The following is a 19,714-nucleotide window of genomic DNA, read 5'->3' as shown; positions in this document are numbered from 1 at the left end:
AACGTGTATTACCACATTTTCCATGGTTGATCCCTTTACTATCATTCCTTTTGAATGCTACAAGGATTTTAATTAACCCTGTAAATTAATTTTCCCCCACAAATATTTGCATTAGGTAAATATAATGAGTTATAGCATGGGTATGTAGCTTTAAGGGGATAAGCCTAGTAGTGTAGCTTAATTATGGAGAGATCTTTTTGGAGGAGGGCAGTACGCAGTGTTTCAATTGCACTTAAAAAGCCAAATAAGCAAATTAAGTTTTTTGCTGCACCTCACTGGGATTTTTTTTAAACCGTTTCCATCCTATATTGTTTACACTCAAGCATTATTTAGATGTGTACTATTTGTGCAGTATGCAACTCTCCTTCATTCTGTCGGGATAATGCTAATGCTAACAGGTAGGAAAAGTTTCAGACAGTGTGTGGTATCCTAAGGGATATGGTGTGAGTTTGGGGGAGGGAGGAGAGGCAAGTTAGATCCATTAGTGTATTTTTCCATTTAATTATGTACACATTCTCACATTAGCCGAGGCTAAAGTAACTGAACTTACAATTGAATTTTAAGTAAAATTAGTGGTTTGGGGGTGGGGGGAAACGAAGAAGGGGTTTGCAGAACTGCAGGCAAAAATACCCTCTAGTCGCGCTGCGGTGCAGTTGCCTTGACTGCCTATGCAAAGCATAGCCTGAGTTTGAGACATCAGACCCTCTGCTATTGCTCTGATTTTTAGTTTCTCTTCTCGAGGTGTTACTGTAAGGCTTGCGAAGTAGAACCTTCCTGGGAGCGTTTGCCAACTGACACTTCAGTTTTATCATTTTGTGTTTGTATTTTAGTTTTTGTTCTTTCTGTTTCATAAGAGATCCCACATCGTTCATAGGTTAGTGTAAGGCAAGCTTTTAGGCATAGTAACGAACATTGCACGCTACCATGTATTCTCATAACTGAAGTAAAATGTGCAATTTTAATGGCACTTTGACCTATTGCTGAAACACTGGGTTTTGCAATGGAACAAACTCTCAACAATTGAAAACACTCTGTGTCTACATTAGGTGTCTTGAAAGTGGAGCAAAAGGCAGTTACTCCAGTTGTACCCACACGTAATTAGGTATTGAATTTTTTTTTTTAGAGTTTTATGATCTGTTATTAGAAAAATACCCATTTCTTGGTTTACTTTAGTTGCCATAAATTACCCAGTGCAGAGCCTGGTCCACCTCCATCCATTTATTTTCATGGAGTAGTCGCACACAAAATGGTAACAGCGAAGCAGGAAAGCTGTCTGGTTACTTACCAGTAACCTCCCTTGCAGAATTGCCTTGCGGCTCACACGCGATACGAAAAGGGACACGGGAATTTTCCTGGATTGAGTAGCACTTGCTTCGTTTACGTGTTCAGTATAAAGGTGGGTGACTAAAGGGAGGTTCCCTTTTTAAAGTATTTGACTTGTGCTTTGGGGACTTAGTTGCCACTGTGCAAATTGTGCTGTAATATTGTACCAAGGATCAGTGAAAGTGTTTTATCTTTTTTAATGTCGTTTGTATTTGACCGGGTTTTATAAATGTAAGAAAACAGAGTGTTGTATTTTGATCTGAAATTTGCGTATGGTAAAAGTAACTTTGCTTTATGTATTGGAGGTTTGTTCAGAACTTGAATTATTTTATAGAATGGTACAGACCAAAATTAATTGTCTTAAAGGTGTTTAATAAACTAACCAAATAAAACATTGATGGTTTGAAAACTTGTTAACTGCTCCTTATGCTTTTTCTTTCTATTTTTAAAAGAAAGGAAGAACGTAATTCAAGATCTTTCTCTCAAGGTCTTAGGAAAAATGAAAAAAAAAAAAAAAAAAGCAGTAGATTTTATAAATATCATCTCCCATGAGTTATCTGTTTTATTATTATGCCAGAAGTTTAATCAAAGGGGAAAACCCAAAGGAAATAAATGGAGGAGGAAAGGCTAAGGAAATGAGGGGAGGCGGGAGCAGCCCCTCTACGGCTCTCTGCGGGCAGTCGGTGTTACGGCGCTGAGCCCTGGATGTTGGCGATGGCCATTCCGGCAGAAATGGGAGTGGAAAGGAGCTTCTGCTCACCTGTAAGGGCTCTGAGTTGTTTGAAGGTCTCCACTTTCCCCTGCAGTCACCTTCACTCCTCCTCTGCACAAATACTGCTGCTTTCATGTGCTCTTTAAAAGCAGAGAAAAAAAAACATGCGAAGCATAACAGCTCCCGAGGGTGGGAACAAACAGCTCATTCCAGGGCTGCCAGATCTTTAGCGACCCTCGCTTGCGCCATGGCGTGCATATGTAACTTCTTCAGGTACAGAGGTCTGGACTTTTTTCAGATGCCAGGCAGCCGCAACTCCCATTAAGCAATATGCTTCCTTTGGGCTGCGTTCCTCCCTTTGCTGATGTACCGGCCGTTGCTTCTGCTGGTGCTGCCTCGGCTGAGGCAGGCGCGCCAGGGCAAGGGCTTTCACTGTTACTGGGGGGGGCACCGTCGTCTGTGCCGTTGTCGCACTCCCACCTACAGTCAATGAACTCAGCCACTGCAGTAGCCCTATATCTTTTGGTCTTCAGGAAAATACACTGTTCACCCAGAGCCCTGTCTACCATTTCTTAAATAAAAGGACATTGAGACGAGGCCAAATGTGAGGTGGGAGTCAAGGAAGAGCTGAGGCTTGGGGTAGCTTGGGCAAGGGGTGTGAAGAGGGAAGGCAGCACCACAGCTTCAAAGCAGTGTCCAAAACTGAGTGCTGTAAGCACATACTCTAAAAGAGACAGTGGGTTTTAGGACAGAAAGGTGGATATTTGCTCAATAAAAACCCTTTCTGGCTTAGGTCAATAGCCATCCCAAGTGAAGCACAGGCCCTGAACCGCCAGCCAGTTTGGTGCGGAGAGCCTGAGGCCTCCAGTGTAACCACAGGCTGCTGCTGGGGAATCTCGTGTTGATTTGCCCTTGTTGCTGGTGTTCCCATGGTTATGGCTGTGTAGATGGGCTCTGCCGTATCTCCCCTGTCTTACTGAGTCTTGGAAACAAAGACCGGAGGGTGAAATTGGATTTATCTTTATTCTGCAGCCTGGAATCCTAACAGAAAGGGAAGAGGGCTGCTGCCTGGTTTCCATTACCTTTTATGCACAGGGGAGATAAAACTTGACGTTCCCATTTCTTCCTCTTTTTACCCTCTCAATTTTTTTCTAAAATACTGGGGAAGAAATGTAGAAATGGTTCCTTAAACAGGATTTTCTGCCGAGGCTCTCCCAAGGCCGGGACCAAGGCCTCCCTGCGCCTCCTTGATTGCAAGGTACTTGCCAAGAAGGCTGTGTACTGAGTTTATGCAACAGGACTTGTGACTCTCGTGATGACTGTGCCACAGGGAATCACAGTTGTCCACGAGCTTCTACCCTAAGCTGAGAGAATAGTGTCCCACCAGCTTTTTTCCTGGCAGGAATGTGCTAGGAGAGGCTCCCTGCAGGTCAGAGCTGCTGTGGAGGTGTCTGGGTGTGTGAGCAGCCCTGGCTTTGCTGAGCCAGGCTCTTCCCAGGGCCGGTACCTCCTTGGTAGGAGGTGTCATCTATGTCCTTTGCAGAGCCCAGGTCTCAGAGCAGGCTTTCACCAGGCTGATTTTTCCAGGTGAAGAAGAGAAAGGAGGTGATGTGGGAGGCACAGGAAGCTTTGCAGAGCAGGTAACTGGCTCCAGGACTCCAGAATCTCAAATGAAGCAGTGAGCCCTGCTTTTCGCTAAGCTCTTGTGTTGCTAAGTCAGCCCTCTGGCACAATGATCACTGGAGACAGAATTTACTGAAGAATTAATTGCTGTTCAGAATTCAGTACAACCCCGTGCTTTTTGTCTGGAAGATGCTGTAAAGTCAGTCAAAAATTAATGCAGAGTCCACAGGGCCCTGGGAAAGGCGCGAGTCATTTGAGATGAACGTTGTTGCCGCTTGACAGGCTTTGACTGCTGCGCCAGGTGAAGCCAGCGGTGGCAGGATCAGACCTATTATTTTTGCTTTTTCTCCAGTGTATTTGGACGTGCGCAGGCCAAGCTTCGTCACGTGTGGCCTCTAAGGAATCGTGAACCCCAACACCGTGGGCTGGGCTGAAGGAGTTGGCTAATGGAGAATTTACGGTAAGAGCAAAATGTATTTTTAACCACCAGGATATGCTTATCGTCAGGAAAGGGCAAGCAGCACTCCTATCTCTCCAGGGAAGGGGAAGTGTTGAGCGTGACTTTAGTTTTGTCCAGCTCCTTTCCCAACTCTGAAAGGGTTTTTTTTTTTTCTTGCTGAGACATGTCGTTGGATTAAATCAGGGAGTTAAATAGGCATCAATCCTGGGTCACAGGTGAAAAATATTAAATGCCAGGCGTGCAGTGTTTTTCCATTGCATGTGATGTGCGTTCAGGAAAGACCTTTGGAAAGAGTGCTTTGAAACGAGTCTGGTTTGCTTTTTTAAATATAGTAAGAGGGTGTCCAGAAGCTTTTAATTTTTCAGGGCAACTTTGATGTTTTCTGTCTCGAAGAGGAAAGCAGATTCCCCATGCAGTCCTCTACCCCACCCTGCCACCTCTGAAACTAGCAGCGCATCAGGTGCCTGCGATGGTGGGCTGCTTTTTGGCTTGGGTGCTTTGCTCCGAGAGGGGCTGGACACGTCCCCTCGCTTGCCGCAGTGCCCGTTTGAACCCTGCCACGCCGGGAGAGCGGCCGCTGGGCGCAGGAGGCTGTTCTCGGCTCCCTCCCTACCTGCGCCCAGGGACGCCCGCCCTCGGCTCGGACACGAGCACATGGCTCACCTTACCAGCAGCGGGGCCCTGACATTTTCCGCAGCCTGCGCTGCTCGCCTGTTCCTTAATGTTCCTTAATCCTGCCCCGGGACTAGAAAAGCCTTTAAATGAGACGCCTTGCAGTTTGCTTGCAGGACAGACAATAACGATGCCTTTCAGGGTACCTAGGCAGGAGGGGTTTTGCTGATCCCATAAATACCCGCCTGCCTGTTTTAATCAGTGGTAGGAGTCACAAAGAAAAGGAACGCTTTGAAATGCTAAAAGCTGCCTGACCAAAGAGACGAGCTGAGGGTGTTACCACCGTGCCTCCTACCATTCCCACGCGCAAGCAGCGCTGCTGCCCACCTCCTCAAAACCAGTCCTCAGCAGCAGCAAGAGCTCCCTCTTCCCCCCCTCTCCAGGCTCCCTCCTGCCCCTCCCCAGTGCCCCCTTCTCTAAGGATGGTTGAGTCCTTAACGCTCCTGCTCACGCTCTTTTTTGCAGTCTCTGATTCCAAAGCCGTAGCCCGTACACTGAAATCATTGCGCAGCGCTGGCTGCGGCCTCCGCGCGATGAGGCGGCCAGGCAGCGGGTTAGGCGTGACCCCGTGGCCTGCCATCACTGCTCGCTTACTGTTCACCTCAGTTTTTCTGTCGCTGCTGGATGCGGTGACCTCGCAGGGCGGGGAGGGCTGTGCTGCGCTGCTCCTCCCCACGGAGTGGGTGAGTGGGTTTGTCCTAGATTTCTTCCTGATATGCTTGTGTCTGAGGGTGACTCACCCCAGGCGCCGGGGAGAAGGGAGATGCTCGCCTCCCCCCCCCCCCGCCACCCGCCGCCCCGGGACTGCTCTGTCTGAGATCTGAATGTCTCCTTGGGAAGGGCCTATCTGTTCCCATCAGCTGCCCAGGGAGCTGAGGGCAATGCTGTCCTCTGTGAAGGGCTTGGACATCAGGTGGGGTGGTTCTTTGCTTCTCGCTATCTGTGCTTCAGCCAGTTTCACTGATTTGCAATTAAATCTTCTTTCATGTTGGTTTTAATTGCCCTCTTAGTTCCCCGTACTACAGAGTAATGCTGAAGAATCTATTTTCAGCCTTTCAATTCGTCTCCTCATCATTTCAGCTGTGTCTGTGCTCTTCTTGCTGTCGCAGTGTGAAATATTCAGGGAGAAATGTGAAATTCCCTCATCTGCAAGTCACGTACCACATCTTAGAGCTTGCCATGAGGCGCGGGAACGTTCCTGGCGCTACCTGCTTTGAAGAGCAAACAAAGGAAAGCTGCAAGCACCACGTTGTCTGGTCTTGGCAGATGCTTTGGAGACCAGCCCATTTTCATGGAAATTACTGGTTGTTACTATTAGTTTATTTTTTGTCAGGACCTGAGCAATTCCTCAATCGTTTTTCCATTTTCATAAAGCGGTTTGTGAATCACACACACGTAAAACGAAGGAGTTTGCAAATGCTGCTTCCCTTTGATGTACGGTAATCTAGCCTTCTCGTCTTTGTAACTGCTCCCTGGAATTTTCCAACTTACTATGAATATTTCAATGAAAATTGGAAAAGAAACTCCCCCACTACCTTGTACTTGTTTAAAGAGAACAGGAAGGTTGTGCAAGCTAAAATGAAAACAAAACTGGTTTGCTGCTGAATGATTGTGTAACCCACACATTAAGAAATGAGACGAGGAAAGGGCTGAGGAAGAACATCCTGAAACAAACCCTTCAGGTGTGGGGCAGTGGCTAAGGTTAAACAGCCTCTGCTCAGAGAAATGTGCTGGACTCACTACTTGGTACGGGAATAAAGTTTTACCACTGGAATATTTTCCTAAATTGAAAACGTGGCTTTAAATGCAGGCACGTTCCATTTGTCTCCATTCAGAGATGTAGCGTCACCATCAGAACCAAGTGCGCCGCTACTCGGTTCAATGTTTCCCAACATTTTTCCCCATGCTGAATGGCATTTGAGATCCTCCAGGTATTAGTCTGGTGATTGACATAAACCAAAATCTAATAATTTCCTGCTACCTGCTATTAACTGCCCACTCCAGCTTTCTGGGCTCCTTTTTTCCCGTAACTTAACCTGTTCCTTGGAGTTGATGTAATTAAAACGGCACCCCCTTCAGGCCCTGCTCTGAGATGACAGATGCTCCTTGGATTTGCTCTTCACTGTACAAACGCATTGTTATGAAGGTCCTAAAGATGAGCTTTTTCTTGCCTAAATAGATGCCGAGAATAATTTAGGGGTAGCATGGCTGTTGCCTACTTTATCCTTGAGTTTGAAAAGGAAGGTATAATATTACTGAAATTTTTTCATATCTGTAGATGTGAATTTGAACTAGACGCCTTCTCTCTTTCCACCCTTTCACCATTGTTGGCAGCGTGGTGAGAGAACATCTTCCTACAGGATTTCTCTGGGACGTTCAGTTCTGTGGATGCACTTTGGATTTGTGGTTAAATAAGTAGAGAAATGTCCTCTCTATGATTGCATTTAACCATTTCAAAAAGACAGTTATTTGAGTCAGAGAACACTAGAGTAACGTAGTTTAGTAGAGGAAACAGTCATCATCGCAGCCACAGGCATCTATACCCCTGTGCTGTTTTTAGATATCTGGGAGGAAGGAATCTTCCAGAAAATTTCTTGGACTGATTCAGTTTCCAACACCCTGTTTCCAACGTGCAATGTCAGCGTTGCTCTTGGGGTTGACCCGGAGTTATAGGCAGCGCTGAGATTGCAAAGTAAGACCCCAATACAACAAATATTTAGAGCTCTGCTTAGGTTTTGTATTTGCAAAATCTTTGGTCTGACTTTGCGAGGCCTCTGTGAACGTAGCAGACTGCCAGACAGGGAGGTGTTGCTTGAACCTAGAATGGTTGAAAGCAGAACAGATCAGGAAATCTCAAAATGTGGAGGACCAAGGGAGTGCAGAGCTTCTCACAGATTCTTCCACCACTTCCCCACTGTACCAGTTTATTAAAGACACCTGAAAAAAAAACTAGTTCTTGCCAGCCTGGGTGACTCCTATCACAGCTATGACAGGTTTATTCCGCTAGCAAGTCAAAACAAGTTTCTCCTCTCTCTTGAAGGTACATAATTATCAAGATCGTCTTTATTGCTACACCCGCTACCATTGCCTATAGTCTTTTGGTATTTGCACTTTCCCGGCACAGTCCTGACTGACTGGCAAAACAAAGTTCGCATGTGTGATAAGTTTAGTGTAAGAGGCTCTTGTTGTTAGCGCTGGATGCCGTGAATCAGAATGATTCAGTGATTTGTCCAAAGCACAGAGCAGATTTAGTGTTTCTGCACTGCAGTCCTAGTAAATCATGAATGTCACCAAATTCACAAATATTACCTAAAAATATTAAATCCTAATCTCATAAATATGATCTGTTTCTATTTATACTGTGGGCCTCTAACCTTAACCATTTTTTCCCCTCTAAACAAAAAGCTTCTAGAAACTTGAAATTATGGTAGTTAAAATGTTCTCCATGCCAAAAAAGAAATGTCACAAAGGTAGTAGTTCTGTTTGGACAATAAATCCTTTAGAGTCAGAAAGGCATCTAAAATTTTACCTGCTTTCCTCAGTTAATTATTGTTCTTGCTTTGGTCAACTGCAAGCAGCCTACTCGCCTGTTATCAGCGAGTGAACTGCAGGCAGGAGCAATAATGCTGGTGAACTATTATGAGAAACTCAGCAGAGATGAGGAGAAATGGTCTAGCAACCAGGAGGGACAACTGGTCCCTGGTGGCTTCAGTTCTGGTCCTTGCCCTCCTCCGCACCGTCTGTGTGATGGGCAGGCTAGGGAGGGGCAGGTCCTCAAAGGTGCCAGAAAGTCGTTCAAGATCATCCTTGATCTCTTGACTTCAAAGTCATCTCACACCTTGCAGGAGATGCTTCTGTCTTGTTCCCTGCTTTTAGACAGGAGAAAACAGAACCGACTGGTCTGCAGTGCTAATCCCGGATGACTGAGACTCTCACCCCTCCCTCACAGGGGCTGTTCAAGCACCTAGTTCCAGATGTTATTCAGGGAGTGGAGCCACCACGACAGGGCATTGACTAGGGGAAGGGAGGAAAGGCTACCCACACAGGTACCATCCCCATTGGAAGGACCTTGTTTAGAGCTTCTGGCATATGGAAAAACCTGCTGTCAGATGACTTCTTTAGTGAGATAAGCATGATTTTTTGCACTACTCCTGCTCTGAAACTCTCCCGTAGCTGTAGGGGCAGATGGATATCTCCTTTTGCCATAGGGCCCAGCAAGATGCAGAGATCTCTCCTTTAATGCTTCAGTGCACAGCAATGCTGCTAGAAGAAGGAAGTATGAACAAGATTAAACTGCTCCAGCACCTTTAGCCCTCCCTTCTCACTCCCTTTGCTTTTCTGGTCATCTTCTACTCTCTTCTGCTCTTTTACTGCTCAGCAGAAACATTGCACGATATTCTCCAGGGAGATGAGCCTCAGGCGAATACCCCTGCCCTTCTGATGGCTCGAGGAAGGCCAAGTCCCTTCCCTTAGAAATTTAAACAAGCCTCTTCAGTAGATTCACATGTTTCAGTTTGCTTTCACAAGGCTAGTTGGTGACAAGTGGCACCGTAACCTCTTCTGAGACTTCTCACCCAAAGTATTATGCAAATTGTATGTAAACTTACTCTCACCATGAGAGATAAGTGATGCCTGAATGCCATTTTTGTTGAGAGATGTCCTGGGGCTGAGTGCCATGTCCTGCCAGGGGTCCTCCTGAGGCAGGCATGCTCAAGGGGTAGAGTATTTAGGGGCGCTGGTGGCTCCCAAAACTTCCTGGGCTCAAGGTTACACCTGAAATCCCTCCTGCTGCAGCATCCAGTCCTCCCACGTGGCAGCAGGGTTGTTCTGCCACATCAGCATCATCGTGGCTCTGTCCAGAAAGAAGCTGCCCTCACCCAGGCCACAGGGAAACCCACAGCAGCCACTCAGTGGGAAGAGCTCTGTATGTGGCCGCTGTCACAGGCGGAGATGGCCTCGCTCCCAAAACGAGATGGAGAGCTGCCTGGGTGGGCAGTGCAGGGTAGCCCCACACATCCTTTCTCTCTGGCATGGGCAGGTGGTGCTGGCCAAGCCCCAGCCTGCACACCAGAGCTGCACGGCCAGGGCCAGAGCCCCCTGGGGATGCTGCGGTATTGTAAACACACATGGCCTTGGTCATGTACTATGGACTGAGCGCATCCGGCTCCCCGCTGCTTGCACATGGTGCCAAATCCCACTTCCTCTGATGCTCTTTCAGTATTAGCACGCCAGGTCGTATGTCTGATGGGTGCAGGGACAGGGAAGTCTCATCAGAGCCTTTAGTTTTCTGTGCATCTGGCTGGGGTCTGCTCCCTTTCTGTTGTTCCTCCTGGGCCCTATTTTAGTCTTTTCTTCCTTTCTTTTTTTTTTTTTTCCTCCTCCCCTAAAAGGGCTCAGCAGAGTTGTACCTACAAATCCCCATCAGTGAGCATCCCCTGGGCCTGCCCCTCTTTTTGCTTCCCCTAAACTCGTCACTCTTTGTGTTGCCATGCTGGAGAAGGAGACTGCGGTGTCACCCAGACCCGTGACTTTTGGGAATAGAGAGCAGTTGGTTGTGATTTATAGCCTGAGCCCTAAATAACAGGACCCAAATCCACACTTTTTTTGTGCCAGTTCCCAGCCTGGTGGCTTACACTGAGAGCTCTGTGCAAGCTGCTTTTGTCTTGCTTTTTCATCCCAAACTTGGTGTAGCTTTCATGTCACTTCATGTAATCGCGCCATCAAAGAAAGGCTGGAGGGCTTGAAGAGCTGAGGAAGGTTTGCTTTTCCAGTTCCTGTTACCGAGGCAGTAACTTCTGCAAGGGGTGAGGGGACAGTCAACATCTACCATGGCTGCTCAAGCCAGGTGTCAGGCCATGGGCAGAGTTAGGAAGCAGCTGTGCCAGCTCCCCAGCTGTCAGGGACCTCCCCTCCCATACAGCTAGAAGAGCCACAGGCAATCCTCATCCAGGACTCTGAGAACAACCGGACTGTTTACACCACCTTTGTCTGGAGTGGATTTACATACCATGTATTGAAACCTTAGTGTACTCTGTACCAACCTCCCAGTGCAGGCAATCCCTAAGTAACCATCCTGCCCAAAGTGACTTGCCCACTAGAATTTGGATAAGTACTTGCTTTCCCAGCTGGTTCATTGTTCTGCTGCTAAATATTGCTCAGTTATCCTCGACATGCCAAGCCTGATTTTTATCTGTGGATTCTGCAAAGCAAGCTGTGGTATGCAAATTATTCCAGCGTATTAGCAGGTCTGTGCTGAGGAGGAGATCCCTGGAGCTTGATCCTCCTGTCTCCCAGTGACTCATTATTGTTATGTAGGTTGTATTGCTCCACCGCTTTGAGATACGAAAACCTGGGGTTTTGCAGGTCACTTTTCTTTTGTAAAAGAACACAGGGTCACGAGAAATCTCTGTGTGTGTCTAGCAGGAAACCGGCATTCCAGCAGTGATCACACACTACTTGTATGCAAACCTTTCTTCCAAAATCTCACCCAAAATCTATCTCTAGGCAAGGGCGGCGTCCCCTCAAGCGCTTTACAGTGCTCAAGAGCTTAGAGAAGGAACTCTGCAGACAGCAACTGTTAGCATAGCAAAGTCTAATGTAATGCAGGCTGTTTTCTGCAGGCTCTTTTATCTCAGGTGAGCAGTATAATCCTTTGCTTTCACTTAATAACCCCAACAACCAAGAAGAGGTGGGGGAATCATTTGATAATTATATGTTCGTTTGATAGAGTGCACATAAATGACTGCAAGTGCTTGCAAATTTTAATAACTCTTGAAGTTACATTCCAGTTGCTCTGGTTGGATGTCCTTTCTGCTCTACTGCTGAACAAAGGAGGCAATTTTATCAGCTGCCTCAGCGAAAGAGATTTTGTGGCTTCCTTATATGGAACAAGGCAAGAATAGGTTAAAAAATCTCCCGTCACACGGTTGCTCCTTCCCAAACAGCCAGCTATCACTCTGCAGTCAGGCTGGGTGGATTAGCTGCTGTGCCAGGAAAGAATGATAATCCTCCTGCGGCACCCACTCGCCCTGTGGGGAGGGATGACCCAGAAGGGAGCTGTGAAGAGGGTAGGGAGCGCTTGGTGAGAGGAGGCACCTCTGCCTTATGAGCGAATTAAAGTGCGTTTGATCACTGGATGGATCTAGGGCGTCCCCACAAAGCTCAGCCCTGCATGTGAAGTCTTATGGATTAAACGAATGTCTGGATCCAGAGATCCGAGTGCTTCTGGCTGCCTCGTCCGTGCTTTGAGGCTACTTCTGGCCAATACACGCTGCCACACTGACGTCTAGGACAATTTTGTCACAGGCTTGGGTTTTTGCAAGAAAACTTACCTCCAGGCTTCCTCTGTTTGCCATGCTTCATCCACCGTGCCCTATCCATAGGTGCTGCAGTGGGGAATGATGTCCAGGCTTGGCCCTGGTAAGGTACGGAAGGATGCATGCGGTGCCACGGCAGTGCTCATCCGGCAGGACGAGGGACACAGGTTTTGTGTTTGCTACTAACAGTCCTGTGCGTAGTGTGAGGGTTTTTTGGACAGTTCTGGAGATCTGAACCAGACAGTTTAGTTGATTTCAGCAGAATGCGGGCCAGGATTTGACTTTAGGTACCTTTCCTTCCATTCGTAACTAATTGTAAAAAAACAATGCTGTCAATAAACAGCAAAATGTTGCTCATTTTAGCAAATGCAAGACCCATCTTGAATACATGCTCTCTCTTCTGTTTTCTCTGTTTTTGTGCTCTACTTGACAGTGGTTTCTGACTAACTTCCAGCAAGGCAATAGTCAACCTGACTAGTATTTGTCACCTCCTATGAGCTAAATATAATTTGGATTTTATTTACCTCATAGTATTCCTTTAACAAGCTCTCCAATGTGAGTTCTTCCCGGAAAAAAAAGAATTCCCCACATTGCTATCCTTACGCAAAATAAATAAAATCTTTCTGTCGTCTTGCCACGTTCACATCTATATATATCCCTGGTACACAGAGATATCAGCTTGGGAATTGGCACGCTGAGGGTAAATAAATGAATTTACAGTAAAGCCTGGTTATTGTTTTTAAAGACCTATTGAAAGGAGAAGACTGTTCTTAATTTTCTCTCATAATCTCATTTCAAGATGTGTAGCTCATAAAGTTCTGTCAGAGCGCGGGGCCTGGACTTTTATCTTTGCTCCCCAGTTGAAAACCTGGAGGACACTCTGGTTTTTCACTCCTGGCTGTGGTCACAAGGAGAAGCCGTAGCCAATATGGGACGGGATCCTGCGGGCCGCTGCCGTACAGATTCCTTGTCCAGAAGTGAAAAGAACTGTTAATCCTGCCTTGTTTGCTTTGCACACCACACCCCTGCTTATTGCCCACAATCTAAATTACAGAGGCGGCCAAACTTGCTTCCTGTTCAAAACAATAGCCCTGGCTGACACGTCCCCTCGTAAGGCACGAAGCAACGCACGGGGGGGAACGGCCGGGTGGGTTTTGTGGGCAGTTGGGCCCACGGCTGGGGCTGCTGGTGCTTCTGGCCCCTCCGGCGGTGCCTGCGGAGGGGTCGCCACCTGCGCCCCGGACAGGCAGCAGGCTGCAGGCAAATGTAGGGGCTGCTGATAGAGTGCTGTGGAAAGAAATGACTTTATGGAGGATGTTAATTAGGGGAACATATCGGAGAACATGAGGAAAACTTCCTGAAAAGAACAAGCGTGAGCAGGATCGTCAAAGGCTTATGAATTTAGTGGGAATTTCTACAGGGAAGCTAGTTTGTGAGTGTCCAACTCTCTCAAAATGAGTCATGCTTTTCTCTGTAAGAAGGAAGATATTTTGTTGCAGAAAATATTTTCATTAGGTAGTTTTCATTTGAAGGATTGTACTTGGGGATGTAAGTCCTAATTTCCTCAGTTTGTTTTACCTCTTCTAGGAAATGCATGCAACAGTCAGAGCTGATGTTATTTGTGTCTAATAGCACTACTGGGAAGAGTTGTGCTGCAAGGAGTCCCTCTGCAAACAGAGGATATGTAGAAAATGTCCCAGGTATTTCTCAGGAACTACACTGGATCACAGCCAACATGTCATGGAGGACGTAGGTAACATACCCAGCACTTCCCTGTACAAACATTTTTATATTCATGGTGTCTGGCTAACAAAGGCCAACACAAGCTTGGTGCGAGCAGATTTGCTGTCCTTTGAATACCTGGCCACCAATGCCAGTAACTTCTGATTCTGGTATATCAAGACATGTCCAGCGACTGTATCTGAGGGCTTCAGATGTGTACCAGCTTCCAAACTAGGAACTACCTTTCTCCTGTTAGAAACAGAGAATGTCACTGTCTTGTATACAGGGCCGCTGCTGCTTGCCCGTGTTTACCCTGGTGAGGTGCCACTGGGTTCAGTTGTTTACGCTGCAGCTGAACTGGCCAAATAGTGCAGCGAAGGGGTGGTGAGTCAGGCCCACGATTGTTCAAGTGCAGGAAAAGAAGCTGTGTGTGCAAAGTGATCTGGGCACCGGAGCTGGAAAATCCGTCCGAACCCTTTTGCTGTTGGTTTGAGGAGACTTATGTTACAACAGTGTTCCTGGGCCATTATTAAGGTTTATTTTTCAAGGGATGCTGGCATGTTGGGAAACTTTGCGCTTATTTCGATTTTAATGTTCTTTTGTTCTGCATTCTGACTCAGAATAATACCTTTCCCTGTGAGCCAGGATTTCAGCTGGAACCAGGTTATGGGTTCAAAATTAATCCAGTATCCCAGAGGTCTACCTCACTTGGTAAGGGTTAGAAATAATTTTCCCTGTCCCTAGCTACAGTTTCTCTGCTTACGGTTTCCAGGGGAGTCCTGGGCATACCTTGGGAAGGTTCTCACTCCCTGTTTTTATCCTTGCTTTGGGATCGGATGACATCTGGCTCCATGGCTTTTTGAGCCTTTAGATAATTTACTGTTTCTATCTCCCTTCCAGCATGATATATCCGATCCTCCCCTGAGACGTTTTAGTGACTGGAATGAACTCCCCCATCTTTGGTGAACGCTGAGGCAGATGATTAACTGTAGCCAAATCTACCCCTTTTTCTCTGTAAATTATCCCTTACTGTCTCCTCCGTCCTTTCCTTGGTTTTAACCAACAACCTCATGAAATGTCTGACTCCTTGGTTTTTCTAGGGAAAAATTTTAAACAAAACCACATTCAGACACACAGACATACACACAAAACGCGAACAATGAACGCTCACAGACAACCAACAGCATACTCACAGAGGCATGCTTATATAGCGATACAATGACGTAAATCAACACCCAGAAGCATTTATTAAATTACCCAGATATGCACAGAGAGACAGGCAGATGGGTTGAGGCTGCGTTTTTACTGGTGGATAAATGAAAACATCACTTTAATGCCCACGGGAGGGTATTTTGGAAAAGCGGTGGCAGTAACAGCACCAGATATTAAAGGTGATAATATCTCTTTATTCACTCTTTCGGACTAATTGGCTTATCCTAGGAAATGGCAACTGCTGCATAGCAAGTGTGAACCCACACGCTTTCATAATCGAAATCAGTATGAAAACAGCATAGCAGTCTTTCCTGAAATCATCCCCTGTTCCCAGGCAAGGAACAATTCCTGGAACTTGAATCCCTAAATTCCTTCTTTTGATTGCTCTGAGCAGCTCCATCTTCCCTTCTTTTTCTTTCTAAAAGACATGAAAGCAAACTGAGTTCCCTGTGTGCAGTCACAGGAAGAATTATCCCCAGAACCCAGCTACAGCTCGTCATATATTAAATGGGCTTTTTCCTGAATGCCCGTTGTCGTTGTCCTCAGAGTACGGGGCAATAGGAAATACTGTAGTTCACTAACGGCTGGTACTCAGTTACCACCCCCCGCAACCATTTAAGGAGGCATTTTACCCACAGATATAAGTTAACTGAAACATCTGCATGAAGTAAACTGGCTGAATGTCCTTCTTTCCTCGCCCACATGCAGGTTTTTCTCATTAAAAACTACTGCAGAGCTAACTGTAATCTCCTTAGATGTCCTTGATCCATGGGATTCACCTGTATCGTCAATATGCTTATAACCGAGTTATAAGTTATATGGTATGAAGCCTCTAAACACGTTAAACCAGCCCCGTGATCCCTACTTGCACCTTTCTACCCAGTGCACCAGTCCTGCTAACCTCACCCAACATTCTCTATTTCTTGTTTCGCTGTTAAAATCTGGATAGTGTTTAGAACTGTAATGATCTTTGCTCTTGACTGCAAGGCAAACAAGAGGGCAAAGCCCAGCTGTCTGTGCTCGTGAACAAGCCCTGGTGCACACAGAATGCCTTTATTTTGCTGCTGTTGATAATGATAACCCAGCCCAACTCCATGCTGCACGCATTACATCCACTAACCGGTGCGGCTCCTCCCTTTCCTCCCATCACCTGTTTGGATGTGGTAAACAAATGTAAACTGATATCTACCTTGGTGCAATTTGCTGATGGGGTTAACCAATTCACAAGTTGTTTTTCACTAACAGCTGTACCACCCCTAATACTCTCAAGGTCTTACTAAAGGCTTCAAGAGCTGGTTCTGGACAGGTAGTTCTTTCCTACAATGTTTTCTTCTGCATTTGTATCTTGAAGCTTTCCATAACATCAAAGAAAAGCTCAATCAAGATGTACACTTTCTAGTTCTTTCTCATATGATGGAAAAATGACTTTATATACTGAAAGCCAAATTTATATATCAAAGAAAATGCCTCCATTTTGCAATATCGTGGTAGCTCAGAAACTCTTTAATTTCTGTGGTCGGCCACAGCCTTGGGCACTATCAAAGCTATATGCATGATTTTTTTCCTTTTTTTTTTTTTTTTTCCCCTTGGTTATGATGTGTGATGCATTTCTTCTAGATATATGGTACAGTCTGTCCATGGGGGTGAAATCTACCACCACTGACCATCTGTTTTTTTCAGATAATTTTCTGGGATTTGTCATCATCTTGCTCTGTTGCATGTCAGCCGGGGCGCTGTCCTAAGCACGTCACTGCCATTCTCTTGTTTTCTGTTTCCCCTTGGACTGTAAATCCTCCAAGAATATCATACTTTCAAGAAATCAGCTATGCTCAGCTGACAGACAGGTAAAAATAACCAGGTATATAATCACCAAAGCATACCCGAACAGCCGATTTCTTTATTTGTATCTGGGAGTCTATAAACCATGAAAGATAACTACATTAAATTGAAGCTTCTCTCTGTCCTTTGTATTTGTTTTCTTAGACTTCGTAGGTCAAGGGCTGCGTTAGATATATTTACAAGGCGCCTAGCACAACAAAGCTGCAAGCACTGGATGATGTGCACTGTCATCAGGTGGGAGTTTATGCTTCGTTTTATAACACTGCTGGTATTAAGGTAAGTAAAGGACTGAGGGCAAGTAGGGGAGTTTCAGCCACCTTTTGTGTAACATTGTTTTGAAATGACTGTAACCCAGGAATTTAAAAAGAAAACCAACAACTAAAGATTTTATTTTATCTTATCTTCTTCCTCTGTGACACCTCTTCACCAGGGAACCTGTGGATACTAACCCTGCTAACACTGCATGTTCTTTCTCATTCTGCTTTTTTCCTCCCCCTGGTCTTAAAAGAAAAAAAAAAATCCAAGTCTTTCAGCATTTCCTCTACTTCTAATTTCAGTTCCCCAGTGTGTTGGTTCAGTGAGTGAAGATATACTTCCCTAATCTGTGGACTACCTTTTTCTTTCTTAGTTTTTCTTCCTCTGTTTTGGGGAAACTTCACCTTACTGTGACAAGCTCTACATCATATCCCATTTCCCTTTGACTTTTAAAGCCTATTTGTCTTACGGTGATGTTTTCTATGTGTGAAGAGCTAACAGAGCATTTCAGACCAACAAGCACTCTCAACTTGGAATGAGTGGTAGGATGTGACCTATTGATGAAATAGGAAGTATTAGCTGGGGGTGGGAAAAATAATGCAGACAGTCTAACGGAAATGGTGACTTTTCACTACGTCCTGCCAAATGACAGTTTTTTATGTATATCTTGACGGCAGTAAGCAGAAAAGGAAAAAGAGGGGGCAGCCTGATGAATTTTGTTGGGAGCTTTTCTTTCTCCAGGGCTTTTTCTACGCCTGGGTGTGTGGGTGGCCCTGGAAGAAGGTAGAGGCCTGTAGAGAAGACGTTTACCACTTAGGGCTGCTGCCACTTAGAAGGATGAATGTGGGGAAGGACAGCTGATACCTTAGCCGCACTGTCTGAATGAGTGCAGCAAAGCAGAAAAGAAATTTCAGGCTCTTCCCTCTCTTCTTTGTATCTTCTGTTTATTTCCTTCCTATCTACTTGTTTAGTTTAGTTGCCTCTGTTTCTGTTTGTCCAGTTCAGACTTAGACCTGAGACTTCCTCTTTGCACTTAAATAAATTCCTTCACCACAACAAGTCTGTTAATGCTGCTTCTGTTCAGATATATTTTACCTGCTTTGTATAGTGCTCCATCCTACTAATATCAGATCAGGTGAAAGTCAGACTGGAGTGCCGATCAGATCAGCAGATGGCAGGCTCCTTCTAGCAATTGATGCCACTAGCTTCATTCTACATCCCCCTACATCAGAACATCTGATGATGACAGGCAGAAAAAAGTATGATTACTGCATCATGCACTCAAAAGTGTGCGTTATGTCAGTGAGGAATCAAAGAGGTATTTGTTACCAGAGTCTGTGTGGCATGCAGTTGGCCTAGTAGTGTAATGTGCATCAGCTGGGAAAACAAGACCACAGAAACTGAGTAAACCTGAGAACAGTAGAAATCTGAATGTCAGAGATCACAAGTTCACATCAGAGTCTGGTTTCTCTCTTACTACTCCCCCTGTGAGGTGTCCTCCAAAACTGATGTTAGGCGCAGGAGAAGTGGGTGATGAGAAATTTGGGAAGGAGATGCTTGCAAATGCAATCTTAATTTTATGTGTCTGTGATCAGTGGTGCTTGAATCAAGCCCTTCCTTCCCTTAGGGGCAACTACAGACCTGCTCCTTGCTGGGTGGGTTTCTTTAATCTTTATCTAGTGAGGTTTGAAATGTCCGCCAATCCCTTTGGGAAACAATTCTGTTTGCCAACGTTTCATGACTTGCTGAATCCTCCCAACACCACCATGCTGATTGAGTTAAACTTCAGATGCAGGACTTCTAGCATTATTGATACAGTATCTCTTTTATGTTTTATATGTTTGCTTGAATGTGTTGTATTCCCCTGTTTCACCAAAGAATGGATTTAAAGTATTTTTTAACAATACAGCACTGTTATGAAAATGAGCTGACTAGTGAGTCTGATAGCAGGAATTTGCTCTGAGTCAACAGTGGCAATTCGCAAGCATTGACTAATGAATTCCATAATCAACGCAGCACCTCTGTGAATAAGGGAAGAAAGCTCCATTATCTCTAATATGCATCGAGGATTCAAAGATGAGAGGGACAGCTGCTGTGTAAGAGTCTAAACGGATATTGAGTACAAGTTGGGAATTCCTGGTGCTTGCTTCTCTGCTTGCAAAAACTGTATTTCACACCTCTGTACAGACAACTATGAGGGACATGTTCAGCAGACAAGAGCAGCGGGGGTTTTTTACAGAAAGCAGGAATGTGGTAGGGCCCTACAGCCTCCAACAGAAAATTTCAGTGAGACAATAAAAGGAGATTTCTTCCCTCTTTCTTTGACTGGGGAAAGAGTTTGCCAAAACATCTGTCAATACAGTAACAGATACTGTAAAATAAATCAGTACTAATTCAAAGGTGGAGTAAGGATTTATCTTTTCCGTTTTCCTGTTTCCCTCTGAAAGTGTGCTACAAATCCAGCAAAGCCCCTGGGGAGACAGTGCTTCTTCCCCTGCTAGGTGCATCCCCTGTTGAGGCACCTCAATATTTGTATCTGGCCCTTGCCACGGCTGCTCCAGCTGCTCCGTAACTCCCTCA

The sequence above is a fragment of the Phalacrocorax aristotelis genome, chromosome 8, assembly GCF_949628215.1.
Source record: "Phalacrocorax aristotelis chromosome 8, bGulAri2.1, whole genome shotgun sequence".
In the NCBI taxonomy this organism is placed as follows: domain Eukaryota; kingdom Metazoa; phylum Chordata; class Aves; order Suliformes; family Phalacrocoracidae; genus Phalacrocorax; species Phalacrocorax aristotelis.
Note: the sequence above shows the minus strand (reverse complement) of the source record.